General features: G+C 42.2%; 1 long non-coding RNA gene across 1 annotated transcript in view; it reads right to left on the bottom strand.

The window, feature by feature from the left end:
• Nucleotides 1-3,359: 3,359 nt before the first annotated feature.
• LOC116080566 overlaps nucleotides 3,360-10,190 on the bottom strand; it is a 15,062-nt gene continuing 8,231 nt past the window's right edge. Inside the window, exons 2-3 of the long non-coding RNA XR_004114480.1 lie at nucleotides 7,461-7,663; nucleotides 3,360-3,551 (exon numbers count right to left, since the gene is read on the bottom strand). This is a non-coding gene — a long non-coding RNA (uncharacterized LOC116080566). The remainder of the gene's footprint in view (nucleotides 3,552-7,460; nucleotides 7,664-10,190) is intronic.

Here is a 10,190-nt window from a genome sequence, read left to right as displayed (position 1 = left end):
AGCAATTATTAGCTTGTCACAATTAGAATCAGTTGCTTTTTCCAAAATTAGATGACCTTTTTAAGTGGAGCAATGGAAGTCCAATTTAACTCAAAAAGGTTGAGAACCAATTTCTAAGTTCAACAATAATTTTAGTGATGAGATCCTGCTTACTTTCAAGTGAAAAGAAATTAATAAACCATTATTTACATATTGTATATACTCATCAAAGCTTTTGATATATTCTCATATTTCATGATTTTCATTGCCTACTTTTACATGTCAAAGTATAAGGGACTTGAAAAATAAAGTCGTCAATAATGAAACTAAAATCAGCTTTGTGTGGCAGAGCCAGTCATCTTCTTATGGAGATAAAAATGTTCAGCAGCACACTGAGGGAGGAGCGATCATCTGCAGCCATCTTTCTAGCCACTGTCCAGATCTGCCTGGACATCACTGTATGACAACCTAGGAAGACTCATCACAGGATCTATGAAACATACTCTTTCTCTTGACCTTCTAGAAGTAAACGAAAGACTATCTTCCGGTCTTGTGTGGCAATGTTTAAGTGAAATACTTCAATTAGGAAGGATTGGGTACTTAAAAACAATAACAATTCCTATTTGCTTAAAATGTTTCCAATGCATTTTCAAATCCATTTTTTGTTGTCTCCTCTTGGCCCAGGGACCATTATGTTCAGTAACAAAGCACTCTCTGGAACCCAGGCTGAAAATCCCCTTAATACCATGAGATGCCACATTGAGGTACAACTCAGAATATGATGATCAAAGAAAGATGATCTTTTCCTATCTCACCATAGCCCTCGAGGACTGAGAGCAGGGATGCTTCCAATGAGAAGAAGCTCTTATAAGAGCCGACAAGCTGCTGAGCTTCTGGGTGGAGACTGGGGACAGAGATTCCAGGGCCAGCCACTGCAGCTGATGTTTGTAATTCCAGTACATAAAGAGGCTAAGTAAGGCAGAGTCGTCACTAGAAGCCTGGGGCCAATCAGGCCTACAGAGTGCGTTCCAGGCCATGTTGTGCTGACATGAGATACTGTTTCAAAGAACAAAACAAAACAAGACAAGATTCTTTGTGACCACAAGTGCCTTCCTGTCCCTGAATCCCTTCACGGAGTGAATCCCTGTCTTAGATTAAGCAGAATGTGCATTGTTGTGACATAGCCCTGAATGGATGAAGGCCCATGACAGTGGCCATCACCTTGCATGGCTCTAGGGATCTAATCGGGGTGATAGGGAATAAGGAAATGGCAGGCATATATATATATATATATATGGCAAAGATGGGATCAGGTAGACCTTGCAGCAGCTCAGAAATTCAACACATGGTATGCATCTGAAAGAAGAGACAGGGTTATTCGATACAGCTGAACAAGGGAACAGGTTTAGCTAATCAGTAGGGATCTCTGTAGGGGAGCTGTCTAAGGCTATAGACATCGTGGAGGAGGAGGCTGCAATGGAAATTTTCTGTACACACCATCAATGGCCAAGATCAGTCAAAGGCTTTGCCACTCCCATGGGTCTGAGGTATTGGGGGTCCTTGACATGTTGTGCCTATGTCAAACAATATACAGTCACTCAGGGTTTCCCTCATTCTCCACAGGGTACATAATCAAACCAAAGCAGAATAGATTACATGATAATCCTAGGGTCTCGTGTTGTATCAGACACTGGATTTCGAAGACGCTGTGAAGATCATTTGCACTTCCAGTTTCATTAAGTGAAAACAAGACACATTCAACATTCTGAAGCAACAAAGCGTGAGAGCTTCCACTTCACAGACCAAAGGATGTCAAGCCGTTTGACTAGGGAGTGGACTTCAGAGGGACAGAGCCCTGTTTTGAAACTGAGCCAGAATTCAAAATGGAGTTTAGCCAAAAATCACAGAAAGAAAAATTTTGTTTCATTTAGAAAATTGCTAGTTTAGAGTCTCAGTGTTTAAGTATGAAATTTAAGTAGCTATTGAAAGTAGCTATTGAAAGAACAATGTTCTTTAATAACTGCACATTGCTTTAGACAGCATCTTATCTCCCGAATAACCCAAAGGAAGTGTTTTCCCATTTTCCATACAAATATAAATGACTGTCTGTTACTGAAGCCTTTTCATGTAATGTTGAAATAGCATTGTCCTCATTTCTTGTGTTAAAAAAAAAGTCACAGAGACTGATGCTGAGCAAGTGGAGTAGGTTTGAGGCTGAAGTTCTCAACTGCAGACAGAGGATGCCTGGGTATCCCGAGACTGCTCAGGACAGCTGCCGGAGCCTTCCTTCTCCCACACAGCTGTGTAAAGCTGATCTCCCTTCCAGGGAAGACCACTACCGCTGTACACAGCCACATTGTCTGTGGGTGAATCCTGATGCTTCCCCTTAGATATCAAAGGGAGTTGTTAAAACGTAGAACAGTGTCACTCTTCTCAATAAACTTGCTTTTACTTTGCAAATATACCTATCTTTTATAAATGTGGTGTTTTGGTTAACACGTAGCAGGTGTCATATTATAACCTTAAAATGATATGCTAAAATATGTTAGCTTTCCTCTAAAGTTTCAGTCTAATGTATTAAATAGCAACAGATACAACTCAAACAGAGACTCTTTGGCATCCTCAGAACTTTTTAAAGGGACTTTGATACTAAAAGTTGTAAGATGAGCTGGGCTAAAGGAATAAATTTTCATTAAAAAAAAAAGAAAGTAGAAATAGCCTCAAAAATGAATAATAGAAATAGATTTGGTATTAAAATGAAAGAGGCCAGTGTCTCAGTTAAAGGAAGAAAGAATTAGAAAGAAAAATATATTTTTAACAAATGCAGGAAAAGACTCACCTATGAGACCAGAGACTATGGGAAAATAAAACCCAGACCAGTGCCTTTCTTTTTGAGAGTACTGCGGGAACCCGTTGAGGAGGAATTTGGGTGTGCTTGCTCTGCTTGCTGACAGAGAACCTCCTAAGGAAGAGGCTGCTGTGGTAGAAGCTATACGGATGGGCAAACATATCTGTAGATTGGCAAATTGTCAGCTAAATTAATATAAGACCTTAAGCTGATACATGAATTGATTTTAACAGTTAACTGAGGGCACAATCTAAATGTTGACTAATTGTGAATTGGTTACATAAATTATGTCCTTCCAATTACACATTCCGCCGTTACTTCCTGTAATAAATAATGACTTGTAAAAAGCGTCGCAAATGAGGAAGTAGTCTTAGGATCTTTGGAAGTCTAGAAAAAAGATGGGAAGGATTGATATCAAAATGCTAATATTGCTAATCTGTAAGTAATAGTGTGTGATTATTAGATTTTGTCCTTTTGTAGATCTACATATTCCACAAGTAACAATAATGATAATAACGTTACAACAGAGTTGCTTTGTAGAACTGAAAGTCATGTTTTCTGGAGATGTTTCAGAGTTGGAACCCTTTCCACCCCGATCAGCCACTCCCAGGGACTCCTCGGTGGTTTCAGTAGGAAGCCAGTTTCTTCCTCTTTATTCAAACTCTAGCTGCATTCATGTTGTTTGTAGACTCGAGGGCTCCAAGGTGTACTAATTGGTTTTATTCTGCAAACAGAGAACCAGTTTAGAGCAACATGATGAAGCCTCCTGAGATGACGAATGCAAATGAGTGGGGAAGTACATCATCCAGGTTTCCTGTAGAATCTCTAGGCAGAAGACTCTATGGGTGCTTATCGTAAATCATTTATTGCCCCTGTGGCATACTAGACACCTGGTAAGACTGTTGCCATGGGAACACCAATGTTCATACAGAATTTAGTGCTAGTCCTAGAAGCCGAAAGAAAAGTTTGAATTATCTTTATATTATGGATGTGGGAATGCAGGCATTGGGAAGCCAAGCAGCTAGCTGGGATCTGATGATGAATCCAATGAAGAAGAGCTGGTCTAAGTCAGCTGATGCCCAACCCAGGCTACTTCACTCTTACCTGAGGTTCCAACAGTTGGCAAATGTTTTCAGTAAGGGTGTGGCTGGGCAGGGATTCTTTTCTAGGGAGACACCAGGACAGCATATACAAGTTCAAAGTGGACACTGGTGACATTGTTACCTGGAATAGCTCTATGGGAAAGAAAGAGGACTTAGCTCTACAGATGAAAATTAATCTTAGGAGTGGAAGCCACCACTGAAAAGATTCCCTTTTGCCTGAGACTCTCACTGAGCAAGCAGAAGCCTGAGCCAGCCAGAAGAAAAGGAAGCAAATGAGTACACTACCCGGGGAGAAGGGCTGGGAAATATTTAGCCCTCTTAGGAGTCTACTAACCAGTAGACCCCATGAGGAACATGCAGTAGGACTCCTTTAGTCTAGTATATATGACCCCATAAAGAGATCACAGTAGGATGCAGGTGGGAATGTTAAAGGATTTTGAAGTAGTAACTGACAGAAGCAGTAACAGCCAAGTTGCTTCTTTTCTTTATGTGTGAATCATTTGCACACACCCCTGTCTGATACCCACTTAGGTTTAAGAAAAAAAGAGAAATGGAAAAAGATTTGACTGGAGAATAGAAGCATTTTATGTAGAGGTTGTAGGTAGGAAAACAAAATAACATGTAGTCAAAGGCTTTTAAAATGTAGAATTATTATTCCAGGAAATTAGTATAGACAGTATGTCTGCCCAGTCTTGCTCATGTTGTAGGAAATAATACTTAATTTTGCTTCACACAAATAGCAAAGGATTAATAGGAGAAAACTCTCTAACAGCCAGAGGATTCCATTGTTTATTCAGGCCCTGAGGAATAAAGCAGATCTCTGGACCAGAAGTCCACACATGTTCTGCAAAGGGTCAAATGGGAAACAGGCCAGGTTTTGCAGGCTACAAAGGACTTCTTCCAAAATGTAAAGGAACCCATAGCTTCGCTGCTCAGAAACATAAATCAATGCATGCTGCTCTGAACTGTTATACAAAGGCTGAGTGCCACAGTGGGCAGCAGGGATGGAGGGAAGCACGGAGCCATCCATTTGCTGGCCTCTCCGAAACTTGGGGCATCTGGCTCACACCAGATCGCTAGCCCCTGGAACAGTGCTTGGTGTGTATACTTGACTCCGTGAATGATCACTATCTTCAGATGGCTGGTGAAATGGTACAACCTGTCTCTACCTCTCCCCTTCATCTTTGTGAGCTGAACCTACACAATAATTTGGATTGACTCTTCTCTGCATCCTAGAATTCATAGTAACTTACCTTTGCTCCCTACTGCTCAATCAATAATAAAATGACTAAATATTATGACTTTTTTAAAAATAGGGATGAGTGCACACACACACACACACACACACACATACACACACACACACACACACACACACACACACACACACACACACACATCAGTGCTTGGAGCTGGGAATTTAGCTCAGGCTTGGCATGGCTCAGAACCTGAGTTCTATCTCCAACACTGAAAAAAAAAAGTATTTGTTTATATACACACTCTACTGACTGGTTTTGTGTGTTAACTTAACACAGGCTGGAGTTATCACAGAGAAAGGAGCTTCAGTTGGGGAAGTGCCTCCATAAGATCCAGCTGTGGGGCATTTTCTCAGTTGGTGATCAAGTGGGGAGGGCCCATTGTGGGTGGTACCATCCCTAGGCTGGAAGTCTTGGGTTCTATAAGAGAGTAAGCTGAGCAAGCCAGGGGAAGCAAGCCAGTAAGGAACATCCCTCCATGGCCTCTGCATCAGCTCCTGCTTCCTGACCTGCCTGAGTTCCAGTCCTGACTTCCTTTGGTGATGAACAGCAACATGAAAGTGTAAACTGAACAAACCCTTTCCTCTCCAACTTGCTTCTTGGTCATGATGCTTGTGCAGGAATAGAAACCCTGACTGAGACACACACACATCCATAACTGTACTGGAAGAGAGCTAACATAGAGTATAGGTCTCTTTTTTGTGAAGGCATCGCGGTTACTGGGATCAGTCATTTCTTGAAAAAGGAGAAAGATCCTAAGTTAATTTGTGCTAGAGTGTCTAATAGCTCATTTACCATAACCCACACAAGGCCCTGGAGGGAAGCCCATTAACATTTTACCTTATAAAATGAAACTGTGGGGAAGTTGACTAATCTGCTCAAGTTCCCAAATTTAAGTTTCAAACCAAGTCTCTCAGTGTCTTAAGAGTGTGTCTGCTAGAGGTTGAGTTTCTGGCTCTGCTACCAACTTGCCCTCTGACTTTTGTGATGATCATATCCAGTAAAAATATAAGTAGCTTTCTCCCCTGGGGCCAGAAGACTTCCTAAGTATTGTTAGCTAGGTCACAGAGCTACTTGATGTTCAATAAATAGTTACTGAATCTGACTTTTGTTGAACACATGAACTGACCAACACTCTCAAGAAAGGATAAGGAAGTGTGTGTGTGTGAAGCGCCATTAGATGACTGCATCCTTAGAAGTGTAAATATAGGCAAGAAAGGACAGAGACTCAGAGACTAGAAGGATCCCAGTCTCTGGATGAACTTTTAAGTATTTTGTCAGTAAGGTCCACAGAATTGTTGGTTTCACTTTTGTTAGGAACAAAAGTTTTGTTTGAAATTCCATGCACAAACAAACACAAAACTATTCTTAGAATAGCTCTTGTGGAACCCCTCAGGCCAGCTTAGGGATGAGCTTGAAAATTCTTGCTCTTTTATCTTCCTCCTGCATAGACACACAAGCCAACGCTCAGTCTGCATTTCGGGGAGGAAGATGTGCTTCTTCTCTTCTGTTTTGTGTTGCCCTGCTAATTAATTGAGGTTGAAGTCTATGGTTGTCCAGGTTGTCTTCAGGACTCGGAACAATATGGAGGATTCCCTTCACTAGCAGGGTCTCTCCTCTGACCTTGTCTGAGAGCTTGAAACCACCCTACACCTCTACTTTCAGAATGTCATATAGCTTAGTTAGATTATAGGTTCAACTTCATTTCTCTAGATAAGAACCCGTTCAGCTAGCACCTAATATTCCTGAAATGCTTCCCCATGCTAAGGAAGCATTTTGGTACTGTAAGCCTTCAGCCAATGACCTTTGCCCATCCTGGATATTCTGACTTCCATCCTCCAAATTATATAAGCCTTTAATTATCCCAAGTAAAGTTGATCTGCCTCCCTGTAGTTGATCCTGGTGTCATCATTTTACTTGCAGGACTTCTGAACTCCCTCCCCCAACATCCTCCCCCCACTGTTGTCTCTGCCCCCTTTGCTCTCAAAATGAACCTACATTGGCCTATAATTCCCTTGAGCAGGGAGGGTCACATTTCTGTTTTGTAGACTTCTGACCAGCTGAAGATTATCCTGGGCAGAGGACTTCAAGCATGGTTTGATCCAGGCATTAACTTGCACAGTCAGGAGTCTGCATCTCTCTGGTTTTTGGTACAAGGTTCTCTGAGAAGGCATCCTGTTCTCAAGTATGCACTCTCCAGTGTTGTGGAACCACCACAAGCATCTTTAGTTTGATTCATCATGGGTACCTGCAATTTAAGGAAAAATAACTTACCTGGTGGCACAAGACTTTCAAGGCCTTGAATTGCCATTGGCCAAGAACCACCGTGATCTTATGGCAATGGCTGGAGTAATTAGAAGTTATGAGGCCTGGTCTGCTTCATGTGTGCACCATTAAAGCAATCACTGTCTCCAAACACAATCCAAATGCCACAGGCTTGAAATGTCCAAAGATAAAAGCCCATCAAGTTTAAAGTCCTGAAAATTACAATCACAAAGGACCAAAATCCTGAGTACTAGTAATGACTCCCCCGACTCTCCACCTGACCTCCCACCAAGCACAATACCCATAAAAGCAGCACAGGAGGGCTACAAAGCCAAATTCTGGGCTTATGCTCACCCATATCACCCAGGGGTGATGGAGGCCTCTGTGGAGCTACTGTTTGTCTATGCTGACATTCCTTCTTGCTTGATGACACTGCTGGCTTTAATGAATTAAAGCTGCTTTTGCCTAAAGAATTCAGAACAGTTCCTGGCCAGTTCAAAGGTAAGTAGGTTTGGAGGAGCATCAGAGAGCACACAGACATGCTGTTGTTCAGTCACCAGAATGGATTCTGCAAACCTGTGGTCTGTGTCTATACATTTCATTATCCAACCTACTTCTGTATGAATAAGCTTTGTGTGTGTATAATGTTATGTCAACACAACTGTCTTTAGTATACCTGAATGCTTCTACTTGACAACTACAGAGATTGGCCAAACTCTACCTCCTGAGTGTTGGAATTAAAGTGTGTACCACTACATTCAGCAAGACTTACTTTATGTGTCTCTGTGTGGTAGGCTTTAGTTACTCTTCTATTGCCGAGATAAAACACCATGACTGAGGTACCTTATAAAAGAAACTGTTTAATTTGGTTTATAGTTTCAGAGGGCTAGAGTCCACGATGCAGAGGAATACCTGAGAGCTCACATCCAGATCCACACCACGAGGCAGAGAGAAAGGGAGAGAACACTGGGAACTGCTCAAGTATTTTGAAAGTTCAGGTCCTGGCCCCCCTGTGACATACTTCCTCTACTTCTTCCAACAAGGACACAATTCCTAAATCCTCTCCAACAGTTATACCAACTGGTGACCAATTGTTGAACTACATGTGTGATGCAGTAATGTGTTAATCTACTCTGAACTCCCCACTGGCAGTTCGCGCTTCTCCATACCTCCCAATGCTCTGATTCACGACTGAAACACACACGCGTGCGCGCATACACACATGCAACCTTATTTTTAATATGCCCTGAGCAGTTCAATGGTTGGGGCACACCCTAACTCCACGTGGTTAACACACACTTCCCTCCAATATTCCTTGGTTAATACCTACTAAATCTGTATTTTATCTCTGCTGCCCTGGACCCTGCTGGGCAGCCCTCTTAGGGCTGTTTTCCCTCTGCACCCACATGTCTCTCCCTGGAGCCACTTTCTTTCCCTCCTACACCTTTCCAGTGAGGTCCATCTCCTCCGCCCTCATCATGGCGGAATCCCCTCTTCCTCCTTCCTCCTCCCTTTCCCGGGGATCCTGAAAGTCCTGCCTCTGTCTCCAGGTCCAACCATTGGTCGCTGGTAACTTTACTGACCAGATAAAAACCAACTGGGGACAGGCTTCCTTTAGTTCTATGTGTGAGACACTGCAAACAGGTTTTAGGGTAATGTAATTAGTCTGAGAACACAAGCCACTACACATGTGCCTGTGGGGGCCATTCCCATTCGAGCAGCCAAAGGGGGTTATGTGCACATGAGGGCAGGGGCCTGCAGAGATCAGAAAAGTGTGTCAAATTTTCTGAGTTACCGGTGGTTGGGAGCTACCTGGTGAGGATGCTGAGGCACCAGCCAGAGATTGCATGCACATGCTGTTATACCTGTGTTTTTATTATGGATACTTGGGATTCAAACTTAGGTCCTCATGCTCTGTCTTGGTCATTGTCCTATTGCTATGAAGAGACACCAAGTCCCCAGCAACTCTTTTTTCAGGGGCTTGGGGGGTTTGAGACAGGTTTTCTCTGTGTAACCCTAGCTGTCCTAGAACTTGCTTTGTATACCAGGCCGGAATCAAACTCAGAGATCTGACTGCCCCTACTCCTGAGAGGTAAAGCAGGTGCCACTAAGCCTAGGGCTGGCTTACAGTTTCAGAGGCTTAGTCCATTACCATCACGGTTGGAAGTGCAGCAGCATGCAGACAGACATGGTGCTGGAGAGACAGCTTGAGAGGTCTACACCCTGATTTGTAGGCAGCAGGAAGAGAACACCAGGTCCGGCTTTAGCATTTGAAACCTCAGTGCCCACCTCTAGTGACATACTTCCTCCAAGAAGGCCACACCTACTCCAGTAAGGCCACATCTTCTAATCCTTCTCAAGTAGTGCCACTCTCTGATGACTAAGCATTCAACTATATGAGCTTATAAGGGTCATTCTTATTTAAAACACCACATACTTGTATAGCAATGGAGTCCCTCTATCACGTTTTCATGTTCTTCAAATAAGTTCCTTATTTAAATTATAAATAAATGTATTTTTGAAAATTATTAAATTATTTTTTTCAGAGTTTTACTTGTGGAATTTTGATGCCTTGCTAGTTCAACATTTGGAGTTGGAGCATTTGATACTGTGTTCTTTATTTCTTTTTTTTTGTTTGTTTTTTGGTTTTTGTTTGTTTGTTTATTTTTTCTAAACTTTTATTGCATTATGATGGGAAAAGTTACATGATTTCAATTTATCTGAATTTGTTAACATTTA

The sequence above is a fragment of the Mastomys coucha genome, unplaced genomic scaffold (genome assembly GCF_008632895.1).
Source record: "Mastomys coucha isolate ucsf_1 unplaced genomic scaffold, UCSF_Mcou_1 pScaffold6, whole genome shotgun sequence".
Classification (NCBI taxonomy): domain Eukaryota; kingdom Metazoa; phylum Chordata; class Mammalia; order Rodentia; family Muridae; genus Mastomys; species Mastomys coucha.
The sequence above is the reverse complement of the archived record's forward strand: the minus strand, read 5'-3'. Positions and strand labels throughout refer to the sequence as shown.